The sequence below is a fragment of the Populus euphratica genome, unplaced genomic scaffold, assembly GCF_000495115.2.
Source record: "Populus euphratica unplaced genomic scaffold, PopEup_1.0 scaffold234.1, whole genome shotgun sequence".
In the NCBI taxonomy this organism is placed as follows: domain Eukaryota; kingdom Viridiplantae; phylum Streptophyta; class Magnoliopsida; order Malpighiales; family Salicaceae; genus Populus; species Populus euphratica.
This window is the reverse complement of record NW_011499928.1, coordinates 487,164-498,921: the sequence shown is the minus strand read 5'-3', so window position 1 is coordinate 498,921 and position 11,758 is coordinate 487,164.

Genomic DNA, 11,758 nt, shown 5'->3' with positions numbered 1-11,758 from the left:
CCATTCAGTGATCTAAAAGTTTGATTGATAAGATCTGAGCCATCCAAATTCTGATTTAGGTGATTTTAGTGTCGTTTCTAATGTTTCCAAACATAACTATAAAGCCCAATTCAGCAAATTCTAACTCTAAAGTTAGTGAAAATGGTAGATGAAATAAAAGCTATTGGAATTGAAAAATTTAAAGGGATAGATTTTGGATATTGAAAAATACAAATCAAAGACTATCTATATAGCAAGAAGCTTCATCTTCCTTTGTTAGGGAGCAAACTAGAGAATATGCAAGAAGAAGATTGGCTAATTCTTAATATACAAGTTTTCAGTATTATCAAGCTATCCTTATTGAGAAGAGTTGCTCACAATGTTATAAAAGAAAAATCCACTACAAGATTAATGGAAGCCTTGTCTTGGATGTATGAAAAGCCCTTAGCAAATAATAAAGTGCACTTGATGAATAAGTTGTTCAACCTGAAGATGACAGAAGGCACCTCTATTACACAACATATCAACAACTTCAATACCATCACAAATCAATTGTCATCTGTTGAGATTGAGCTTGATGATGAGATTCGTGCATTTATTTTGCTAACTTTACTTCCAAGCAATTGGAAAGGTATGAGAATAGTCGTGAATAACTTAGCTAGAGAATCCAAACTAAAATATGATGATTTTTTAGATTTGATTTTGGTTGAAGAAGTATGAAGAAAAGACTCAAGTGAAAGTTCATGTTTAAGTTCAGGTTCAGCCCTAAACATCAACACTCAAGGGAGAAGACATGATAAAGGCTTATCCAAAAGCAGATTAAAATCAAGATATAGAAGTAAAAGCAAGTTTGGACCCAGAAAGCAGGTTAAATGTTGGAATTGTGGCAAACCTGGTCATTATATGAGGAGTTGCATAAAACCGAAAAAACCTGAAGCTGACTCTGCAAATGCTACAACAGATAAGGTACAAGATGCTGACTCTGCAAACGCTACAATAGATAAGGTACAAGATGCTTTGATTCTTGCTGTATAAAGTCCAATTAATGATTGGATTCTTGATTCTAGTGCTTCATTTCACTATACACCATACCACGGAATGATGCAAAACTATGTCGCTGGAGATTACGGTGTAGTCTATCTGGCTGATAGACAACCAATGAATATCGTGAGCATAGGAGAGGTGCAAATCAAGACAATGAATGGATTTATATGGAACTTACAAAATGTAAGACATATTCCTAGACTAAAGAAGAAATTGATCTCTGTTGGACAATTTGACGATAGTGGTCATTCAATTTTTTTTTCTAGAGGTATATGGAAAGTATCGAAGGGAGCAATGGTTTTGGCTCGAGGAAAGAAAACCAACACCTTGTATATGACCACAAGATTTGCAGACATCATTACCTCTATTGAAGCAGAAAATCAAGCACAACTATGGCACTGTAAATTCGGCCATATGAGTCAAAAGAGGATGAAGATACTTCAGTCGAAGGGAAAGCTGCTAGAGTTAAAAAATATTGATCTAGACATTTGTGAAAGTTGTGTTCTTGAAAAACAGAAGAAGCTCAGTTTCTTAAAGGTTGGCAAGACCTTAAGACCAAGAAAGCTAGAATTGATACACACAAATTTATGGGGACCTTCTCTAGTAGCATCTCTTGGAGATTCTTGGTATTATATGACTTTCATTGATGATTTCAGTAGAGGAAAGCATAGGTCTACTTTCTAAAAAATAAATCTGATGTGTTTGAAACATTCAAGAAATAGAAAGCTATGTTTGAAACTGAATCAGTTTTGAAGGTGAAATGCTTGAGATCTGATAATGGAAAAGGATACATTGATGGAGGTTTCAAAGAGTATTGTGCTATTAATGGTATCAGAATAGAAAAGATCGTTCCACGTATACCGCAACTGAATGGCATTGCTGAATGGATGAATAGGACCATCAATGAACGAGCTAGAAGCATAAAGTTGCATTCAAGGTTACCTCAAACATTTTAGGTCGACATAGTTCATATTGCAGTTTACTTGATCAACTGTAGACCATCAGTTCTTTTGGAGTTCAGATTGCTTAAGGAAGTATGGAGAGGAAAAGAAGTACAACTCTCTCATCTAAAGGTCTTTGGTTGTGTTTCCTATGTTCATATAGAGTCTGATGCTCATAACAAGCTAGATGTCAAATCCATAAAATATTTCTTCATCGGATATAAAGATGAAGAATTTGGATTTTAGTTCTAGGATAATTAGAATAGAAAGATTATCAGAAGCAGGAATGTGATTTTAATGAGAAATTTTTGTATAAAGACAGATCAAGTGTAGAAACAAGTATAGTGATTCAAATATAAGTCCATAAAAATTTGAATTCATAAGATTAGAAAGGCTTCCTGATGTTACCAAGCAAAAGAAAATTCAAAAGCCTCTACAAAGATCAAGTGTAGAAACAAGTATAGTGATTCAGATATAAGTCCATAAAAATTTGAATTTATAAGATTAGAAAGGCTTCCTGATGTTACCAAGCAAAAGAAAATTCAAAAGCCTCTACAAAAAGATTCAAGCATATCTGTACCTACTACTATACAGGAAAATACAGAGCCAAGTGAACTTATTGTTTATGTTCACAGGTCTTCAAGAATTGTAAAGCCCTTATAATGGTTCACACTTCTACTAAATTAAACCACAAACTTATGAAGAATCATTACAAGATGAAAACTCAAGCAAGTGGGAGTTAGCCATGAAGGATGAGATGGATTCTTTGTTGAAGAACAAGGCTTGGGAGCTAAGCACACTACCTAAAGGAAAGAAAGCTTTGCAAAACAAGTGGGTTTATAGAGTAAAGACTGAGAATGATGGAAGCAAATGGTTCAAGGCAACACTTGTTGTAAAAGGGTTTCAACAAAAAAAAGGGATTGCTGAGATATTTTCTCCAGTTATGAAGCTCACAACAATCAGATTTGTTCTAGGGATAGTAGCTGCAGAAAATTTACATCTTGAACAACTAAATGTAAAAATAATAGTTCTTCATTGTGACTTGAAGGAAGACATTTATATGCAACAACCAGAGGGGTTTGCAATATAAAGAAAGGAGAACCAAGTTTGCAAGCTAAAGAAAAGCCTATACAATTTGAAGCAAGCTCCAAGACAATGGTATAAGAAGTTTGACAACTTCATGTGTAGTTCGGGGTACACAAGATGCCAAACTGATCATTGTTGTTATATCAAATATTTTGACAACTCCTACATCATTCTACTGTTATATGTAGATGATATGTCGATTACAGGATCCAACATTGAAGAGATTGACAAGTGGAAACAACAATTGTTAAAACAGTTTAAAATGAAGGACCTGGGAGCTGCTAAACAAATACTTGGCATGAAAATAATCAGAGATAAAGACAAAGGCATACTAAAGCTTTCAAAAATAGAGTATGTCAAGAAGGTTCTCATTAGGTTTAATATGGATGGTGCTAAACTAGTAAATACACCTCTAGAAAATCATTTCAAGCTCAACAAAGACTAGTCGCCAAAAACTGAGCTAGAATATGGATACATGGATAAGATTCCATATGCCATAGCTATTGGCTCTTTAATGTATGCTATGCTCTGTACCAAACCAGAAATTGCCCATGCAATAGGAGTTGTAAGCCGATATATGAGCAATCTTGGAAAGTAGCATTAGGACGCAATAAAATGAATCATGAGATACTTAAAAGGTTTCTCGGAGACTTGTCTTACCTTCACAACTGGTGGTTTGAAACTTAAAGATTTTGTAGACACTAATCTTGCAGGAGATATTGATAGTATAAAGAGCACTACAGGAGATATTGATAGTAGAAAGAGCACTACATGATACATACACACACACACACACTCTAGGAGGCACTGCTATTTCTTGGAGCTCTACCTCGCAAAAGATCGTCACTCTTTCAACAATAAAAGCTGAATATGTTGCAGTCTTAGAATCTACAAAAGAGTTAGTATGGTTGTAGAGTTTCCTAAAAGAATTGGGCAAGATGAATGGAAATGGTACTTTGTATAGCGATAGTCAGAGTGCAATCTTCCTTGTTAAGAATCCAGCATTTCACTCTAGGACAAAGCATATTCAGATCAAATATCACTTCATCCGACAATTGCTAGACGATGAGCAACTAATGCTAGAAAAGGTCTATGGAAGCAAGAATCCAGCTGATATGTTAACCAAAGGAGTTACACTTGATAAACTGAAGTTATGTAAAACTTCAGTTGGTTTTCAAGGATAAAAGATAATTTTATTGTTTGTCTCCAAGTAGAAGATTGTTAGTAAAGTGAAAATAAACAATGTCTCACCTCCATTATATGCAAGTGGGAATAACTAATCTCCTGCTTAACACATAATGGAGGCTTAATTTAGGACATGATTTATGGCCTTTGATCCTAGCTTATTGTGTGTATATATACTTAGTGAAGAGCTAAGTGTGGTGGAGATCACAGAGAGAGTGAAGAAGATAGAGAGAGCTTGAGTGAGAATAAGTTGAATAGAGAAGAATTTTCTCCTCCTTTTTGTTTGTATTGCTTTTTTTATTGATTAACACAAACCAGTAACTCCATAAGGTAGGCATGTTGTCGAACCATGTAAATTTATATATATTTGATTTCTGGAATGTCCCAACACATTCCAATTCTCAAAGACATTGAAAATATGAACAAAGCATTGGATGGTAGAACGGAAGAGACATGTATGGAATTGTACAAGCAAGATGAAGAAGCATATGCCGTTGCCAAAATCCAGGAACTCTCTAACATGAATTTAGTTGATCTTGTAGTCTCAAGGTATGAATGAGACAAAAACTTCCCTTCTTGTTTAATTTTCATGTCGATTTTATTCATGTCGATTCCGCTAGTCGTTTGATACTTCAAATCACAGAGAAGTAGAGAAAGCATGAAATTCTGATTGGTATGAGAAAATGTTGGGATTTTCCCTAACCAATCAACATATGATCATTTGCCAGGAATTATCTAAGCAGCTGCTATAATCATCACTTCGCTGTGCAGCATGATCTTGTAAGAGAGCTAGCTATCCATCAAAGTGACTTGGAACCAATGGAGCAGAGAAAAAGACAGGTTCTGGAGATCTGTGCAAACAACGTCCCTGACTGGTGGATAGAACAGAAGCAGCCAAGCATTAGTAGCTGCCTCTTGTCTATCTCCACAGGTTATCATTTCCGTCTCTTGAACAAATAACAGTAGTTTAAATTCGGCGCATCTGCATTTTCACACCCTGTGGAATAAATATCATTTGCAGATGACAACTTCACATCAAGTTGTTGCTCCATGCAAGCTCCTGAAGTTGAGGTTATGATCTTTAATTGTCGAACATGAACCATGGTTATTTTGCTACAGAATTTAGTAATTTCTCACTTCTTGCTTCTGTACCCAACTTCAAGAGAATCAGATTGGAGCAGGTTTCAATTCCTTCCTTTGCCTTCACAAATATGAAGTTTGAGAATCTACAAAAGCTATCTTTGTTTGCGTGCAGAATCGGTCAAGCTTTTAGCACCTCTACCATCCAGGTTTCAGAAGCATTGCCAAAGTTAGAGGAAATAAACACTGACTACAGCAATGATCTGATAGAATTGCCTGCTGAGATCTTTCATCTTAGCAAGCTAAAGAAAAATCAGCATTACCAATAGTCACAAGTTGATTGCATTGCCTAGAGAAATTGGCAAGTTGGTTAATTTAGAAATCCCAATACTTGGTTCGGAGTTGCCACACACATATTTATTTTCATTTGATTTTTATTTTAAATTTGATCATAGTTCTTATAATTATTATTTTTAAAATAATTGTCTTACCAATTTGTTTTATACAATTCTATCTCTGAACTTTAATTTCATTTTATTTTTTTGTCAAATTTAGTCTTAATTTTTTTAATTTTTATTTTTTTATTTTTTATTGATTTTTTTTAATTTCATCATTCAATATTTATTTAATTAAGAATCTTGTTTTTTTTTTTGTAGTTTACCTTTAATAAGATCATCTCAGTCTCATGACCTGAATAATATATCTAAAAGATGAGCTTGAGTCAACTTATGTCTTTTTTTCATATTTTTTTAGTGATTTGTTTTGCTTTCCTATTTATAGGGACATCTCAATTTTATGTTGTAGGTTATGTGTTTAATTTATTTACCCGGGTTAGCTAAGGACTTCTCTCTTCTTCTTTTTTAACAAGTTTTTTAAATTTTTATTTTAAAATTGACCTATAATCAATTTCTAGATAGAACCCAGATCTAAAGTTTCATAGATTGCGAGTGTTTTATGATTTGGCTATGTTTAGGATGTTTGTCCATGTTTCCTTAATTTCTACAAATGTTTTTCAATTTCATCTTTTCTAATTTTTTTTAATCTTTAAAATTTAGTTATTAGTCTCTTAATTGATATTTATTTTATTTAGAATTATTTTTTATTTTTTCATTAAATTGCATTCACCTTAGGTTTTTTTCTATCAAATTTTATGTTCATTTTTTTTATTGCATTTACAAGTTTTTTTAATTAATATTTTTCTATCGATCTCATCCTTTGAAATTATATTGGTTGAGAATTATGCATTATGCTTCTTAATTGAATTTGGATAAAAAGTTTCATGGGATGCAACTTTTAAATATTAGAACGGGTATAAAAGGTTTGCCCCCTTTTTTTTCTTTTTTTTCTAAATTTATGTTGTCTTATTTTCTATCCTCTATTTTTAACTTCTTTTTTTATTATTTTTTATGGTTTAATGCTTTTTTTTCTAACTTTTGTTTTCTTATTTTTTTCAGTATGATTAGCTCTCAACAATATTTTTCTTTTTCACTCTCACCATTTTTTAATCTATAAATAATCTCTTATATTACAAATAATTTTTAATTTCACCCCTTATAATTTTTTTTTAATTTTTCAAGTTTGATCCTAATTCTTTAATTGAAAAAATTTTTGCGATAATTTGTTTTTTTTGGATTTCATCCTCATTGGATTTTTCTTGTCAAATTTTAGCCTCCTTTTTTTGTTATTTTTTTGAAAGTTTTTTTATTAATTATTTTTTCAACAGTTCCATCCTTCAAAATTAAATTGGGTAACATTTGAGCTTTTTAATTAAACTCAAGTCCATAATTTAACAAGTTGCAATTTTTTAGATTAGAGTAACTTTAAGAGGTTTGCTTGGTTTTTTTTCTTTCTTTTTTAAGCTAATGTTTTGTTTTTTGTTTTTTTTTTAAGTTTGACTCTTTTTTTTTCCTAGTTTTCCTTCAATGAGGTTATTCTTTAGTTGTTTGATAATATAAATAGGCTTGGATGTGAATTTTTTTGTTGGTTTATTTATTATTATTGATTTTTTTCTTAAATATTTGAATTGTCTATTTAACCAATGACTAATGACTTGAATTTTTTGAAACATATCACTTCTTTTACAATAAAAAAAAAAACTATTCAGCCCGCACAATATATTATACTCTGTTGCAACAGAGTACTACTAGGTGCATCAAACTCTAAACAACTTGAAGTTCCAAGTCACGAAGAAACATAACCAAGACAACTCTGAAAACCTAGACTATAGGAAATGAATTTACAATGTTAAGAAGCTCAAGAAATTTTTCTTAGAAATGTTTAAAAGAGCTACTAACAAATTAGGAATCCTTTAAACTATAATTGATGAAACTATATACAGAAAAGGTTGCTTCCAAATTAGACATGGCGGGATATATATATCACAATGCCTGTTTCATGAAAGGTGCTTTTACCCCTAGAAAAGATGTTCAATAAAATGGATAAAAACTGAGTCATAATCATTAAAGATTTGCTTAACCGTGAACAAAAAGCAATGGTGATTCTATAGAAAAAGCATTGCCTGCTAACCTAGAGCAATCAACTGAGCATAATCATTGAAGATTTGCTTATACTTTCTATTATATGTGGTTCCACACCATGTGATGATGGGACCACCACATTAATTGTCATGGGCTGCCTCTTTTGATTTAAATATAGTTGTACTATAGATGCAATAGAGAAAAAATAGAATAGAGAAGAGAAAAACAGGAGAAAGAGAGGAAGTTGAGACAGTTGAATTAACTGTCTTCTTTCCTCGATTTCCAGCTCGTTCACCGTCGGATCGAGCTGAGATTTTGACAACAACTTTTAGACACATTACTCTTTATTCTGAACGGTTAGATCGAATATTGGTGGTGTGGAAGCTAGGCTTTTGGACAGAAAACAAGACTGTCAGTTTTGTGAGCTTTTCTCAAACATTTCTCTTTTTAATCTTGTTGTATTCCAAGAATAGGTTGTTCTTGATAATATGTATGTTGTAACCCTTAGTTGAATCTAAGGAAGAACAATTGTGAACCCATTATTTTTTAATAGTGGAAGTTTTTAAGTGGACTACAGTCCCGTGGTTTTTTCCGCATTAGGTTTTCCACGTAAAAATCTTGGTATTGATTTGTGTGATTATTGCATTATTTTGTTGATTATTTGATCCTGATTTTGATTGCACAAAGAGGAAAAAGAATTAGAACTTCTGAATTGATCCGGTCAGATTGGTGTCCGGTTATTTATTTCTAATTTTCCCAACAAAGTGGTATTAGAGTACTAGTTGTGTAGATTAAATTTCTTATGTAATTAAAACATAAAAGGAAGATTCGGGTATGATAAAGATCACTTCCTCTAATTATTTCTATGAAAAACAATGATGGAGGATCACTTATATTGCAATGATTTGGCTTTGCCGCTTAAGTGTAAAGAAAAAAAGCCTGATGAGATGGATAAGGCAAAATGGAATAGGCTTAACAGAAAGGTGACTGCTTATGTTAGAAAATAGGTATCTTCTAAGTCCATTAATCATATTTCTCAAGAACATAACTACTATACAGTTTGGAAGATGTTGGAAAAAACCTTTGCCAAGGAGAGTGCACAAAACAAGGTTTTTGTAATTAGAGAACTTGTGAATTTGAAGTGTAGAGATGGTGAAGATGCTTCGGTGCATATAAATGAATTCCAAGAGTTCTTGAATCAACTGTCATTGATGAGTCTTGAGTTAGCCAATGAGATGCAAGCACTAATCCTATTGAGTTCATTGCTGGATAGTTGGGAGACTTTGGTGGTGTCATTTAGTGATTCTACTCTGAATGGAAAAATCACTTCGAAAATAGTGAAGGATAGTATCCTCAATAAAAAGAAGAGGAAGAAAAGGACAAGCACTTCTGAGTCTCATGTACTTGTTACAGAAAGTCAAGGGAGAAGTCAAAGTAGGTTCTCTCATGACAAGCAAGATAGAGAATCTAGTAATAGAAAAGGCAAATAAAAGCCAAGAGAAAGATCTCAGTCAATAAAGGAAATTAAATGTTATTATTGTGACAAGCCTGGATATATTCAAAAATATTGTAAAAAGTATAAAAAAGATAAAAAGGGTAAAGATGAAGACAAGAATGAAGAGAATGATACAGTTGTAGTTGTATTTGATGGTGATGTTGCCATTGTTTGTGATGATGGTTGTGTTAATCTTGCATGTTAGGATGCTTCCTGGGTTATAGATTCAGCAGCTTTTTACCATATTACACCCCGTCGTGATTGGTCAAGTTAGGATAGGAAATCAAGGGATGGCTAGTGTTGTGGGCATTTGAGACATTTGGTTAAAAACCAATATTGGGTGCAAGTTGCTACTCGAAGATGTTAGGCATGTGTCTGATATGCGCCTACACTTGATCTCTATAGCTACTTGTGATGAAGAAGGCTATCATAATTACTTTGGAGATGGTAAATGGAAGCTCTCCAAAAATTCTTTAATTGTTGCTAAAGGGAAGAAAATGGGTCTCTACATGTCATAAGTCAAGGTAATCAAAGGGGAGGTGAATGCAATTGAAAATTGCTCTACTGATTTATGGTATAAACAGCTTGGACATTAAAGTGAGAAAGGCATTGGCATCCTTACCAAGAAGAACTAACTTCTATTAAAAGGTATGAACTTGAACATATGTATTTATTGTTTAGTTGATAAACAACACAGAGTTGCGTTTCAAAGATCACTTTCACATAGAAGCTCACATGATTGATAAGTCTCTTGGAGATGCATTGTACTTTGTTAGTTTCATTGATGATCACTCCAGGAAAATTTGGGCCACATGTTTGAAATCCAAGGATCAGGTGTTTGATGTCTTTAAGGATTTCCATACTAGAGTTGAAAGAGACACTAGTAGAAATCTGAAATGTATTCAAGCTGATAATGGTGGTGAATATAGGGGTCCTTTTGAGAAGTACTGCAGGGAACATGGTATTAAGTTGGAGAAGACATTTTCTAAGACTCCACAGCAAAATAGAGTGGCTAAGAGAATGAACAGAACAATTATTAAAAGAATTAGATGTATGCTTGCTCATGCAAAGCTGCCTAAATCCTCTTGGGGTGAGGTAATGAAAACTGCAATTGCCATAATCAATGTTTCTCCATCAGTCCCTCTTGAATTTGATGTTCTGAATAGAGTTTGGAAAGGAAAGGATATCTCTTATGCACACTTGAGAGTGTTTGGATGCAGAGCATTTGTACATGTTCCTAGAGATGAAAGGTTTAAGCTTGATAGCAAGACAAAGCAGTGCATTTTCTTGGGCTCTGAAGATGATGAGTTTGACTATAGGTTGTGGGATCCAAAGGAGAAGAAAATTGTGAGAAGCAGAAATGTTATCTTGTTTGAAGATCAAACCATTAAAGACTTTGAACAAAAAGAAAAAACAGAGTCTACTATTTTTATTCCTTCTAATTCAAATCCAGAACCTACTCCATAGTTACCTTTGATGCCTGCTAATCATAGGGGAGATTTGCAAAATAATGATAATGGTGATTTTCTTATTGAGCCATTAGTTGGTGATCATGAATCAATTAATGATGATATTGATGGTATTCCTGAACAGGTTATGCAAGAAGTTCCAGATAAGCCATAATTGAGGAGGTCAATTAGACCTTGCTAACCTTCCACCAGATATTCTCCTCATGAGTATGTGCTGGTTACTGATAGGGGAGAGCCAGAATGCTTTGATGAGGCTATGTCATATGAGAAGAAAAGTGTGTGGTTGTAAGTAATGCAAGAAGAGATGAAATCTTTGTATGAAAACCATACTTTTGAGTTGGTAAAGCTTCCTAAAGGTAAGAAAGCGCTCGTGAACAAAAAGGTGTTCATGTTGAAAATTGATGAACATTGCTCGTAGTCAAGGTACAAGGCAAGATTGGTTGTGAAAGGTTTCGGTTAGAAGAAGGGTATTGATTCTGAAGAAATCTTTTCACCAATGGTCAAGATGTTTTCAATCCGAGTTGTGCTTGGTTTAGCTGCTAGTTTGAATCTTGAAGTCGAACAACTTGATATGAAAATTGTCTTTCTCCATGGTGATTTAGATAAAGAGATCTACATGGAGCAGCCTGAAGGGTTTGAAGCAAAAGGTAAATAGCAGTTAGTTTGCAATTGAACAAAAGCTTATATAGGTTAAAGCAAGCTCCATAACAATGGTACAAGAATTTTGATTCTTTCATGGTGGATCATGTTTATGATAGGACCACTTCTGATCATTATATATTTATGAAAAGGTTTCTAGATGGAAACTTTATTATTCTCTTGTTGTATGTGGATGATATGTTGATTATTGGTCATGATGCTAAAAAAAATCAGATTCTAAAGGAAAAGTTAAACAAGTCTTTTGCAATGAAAGACTTAGGACCGATAAAACAAATTATTAACATGAAGATCACACATGACAGGAAGAAGGAGAAACTTTGGCTATTTGAGGAGAGATATGCT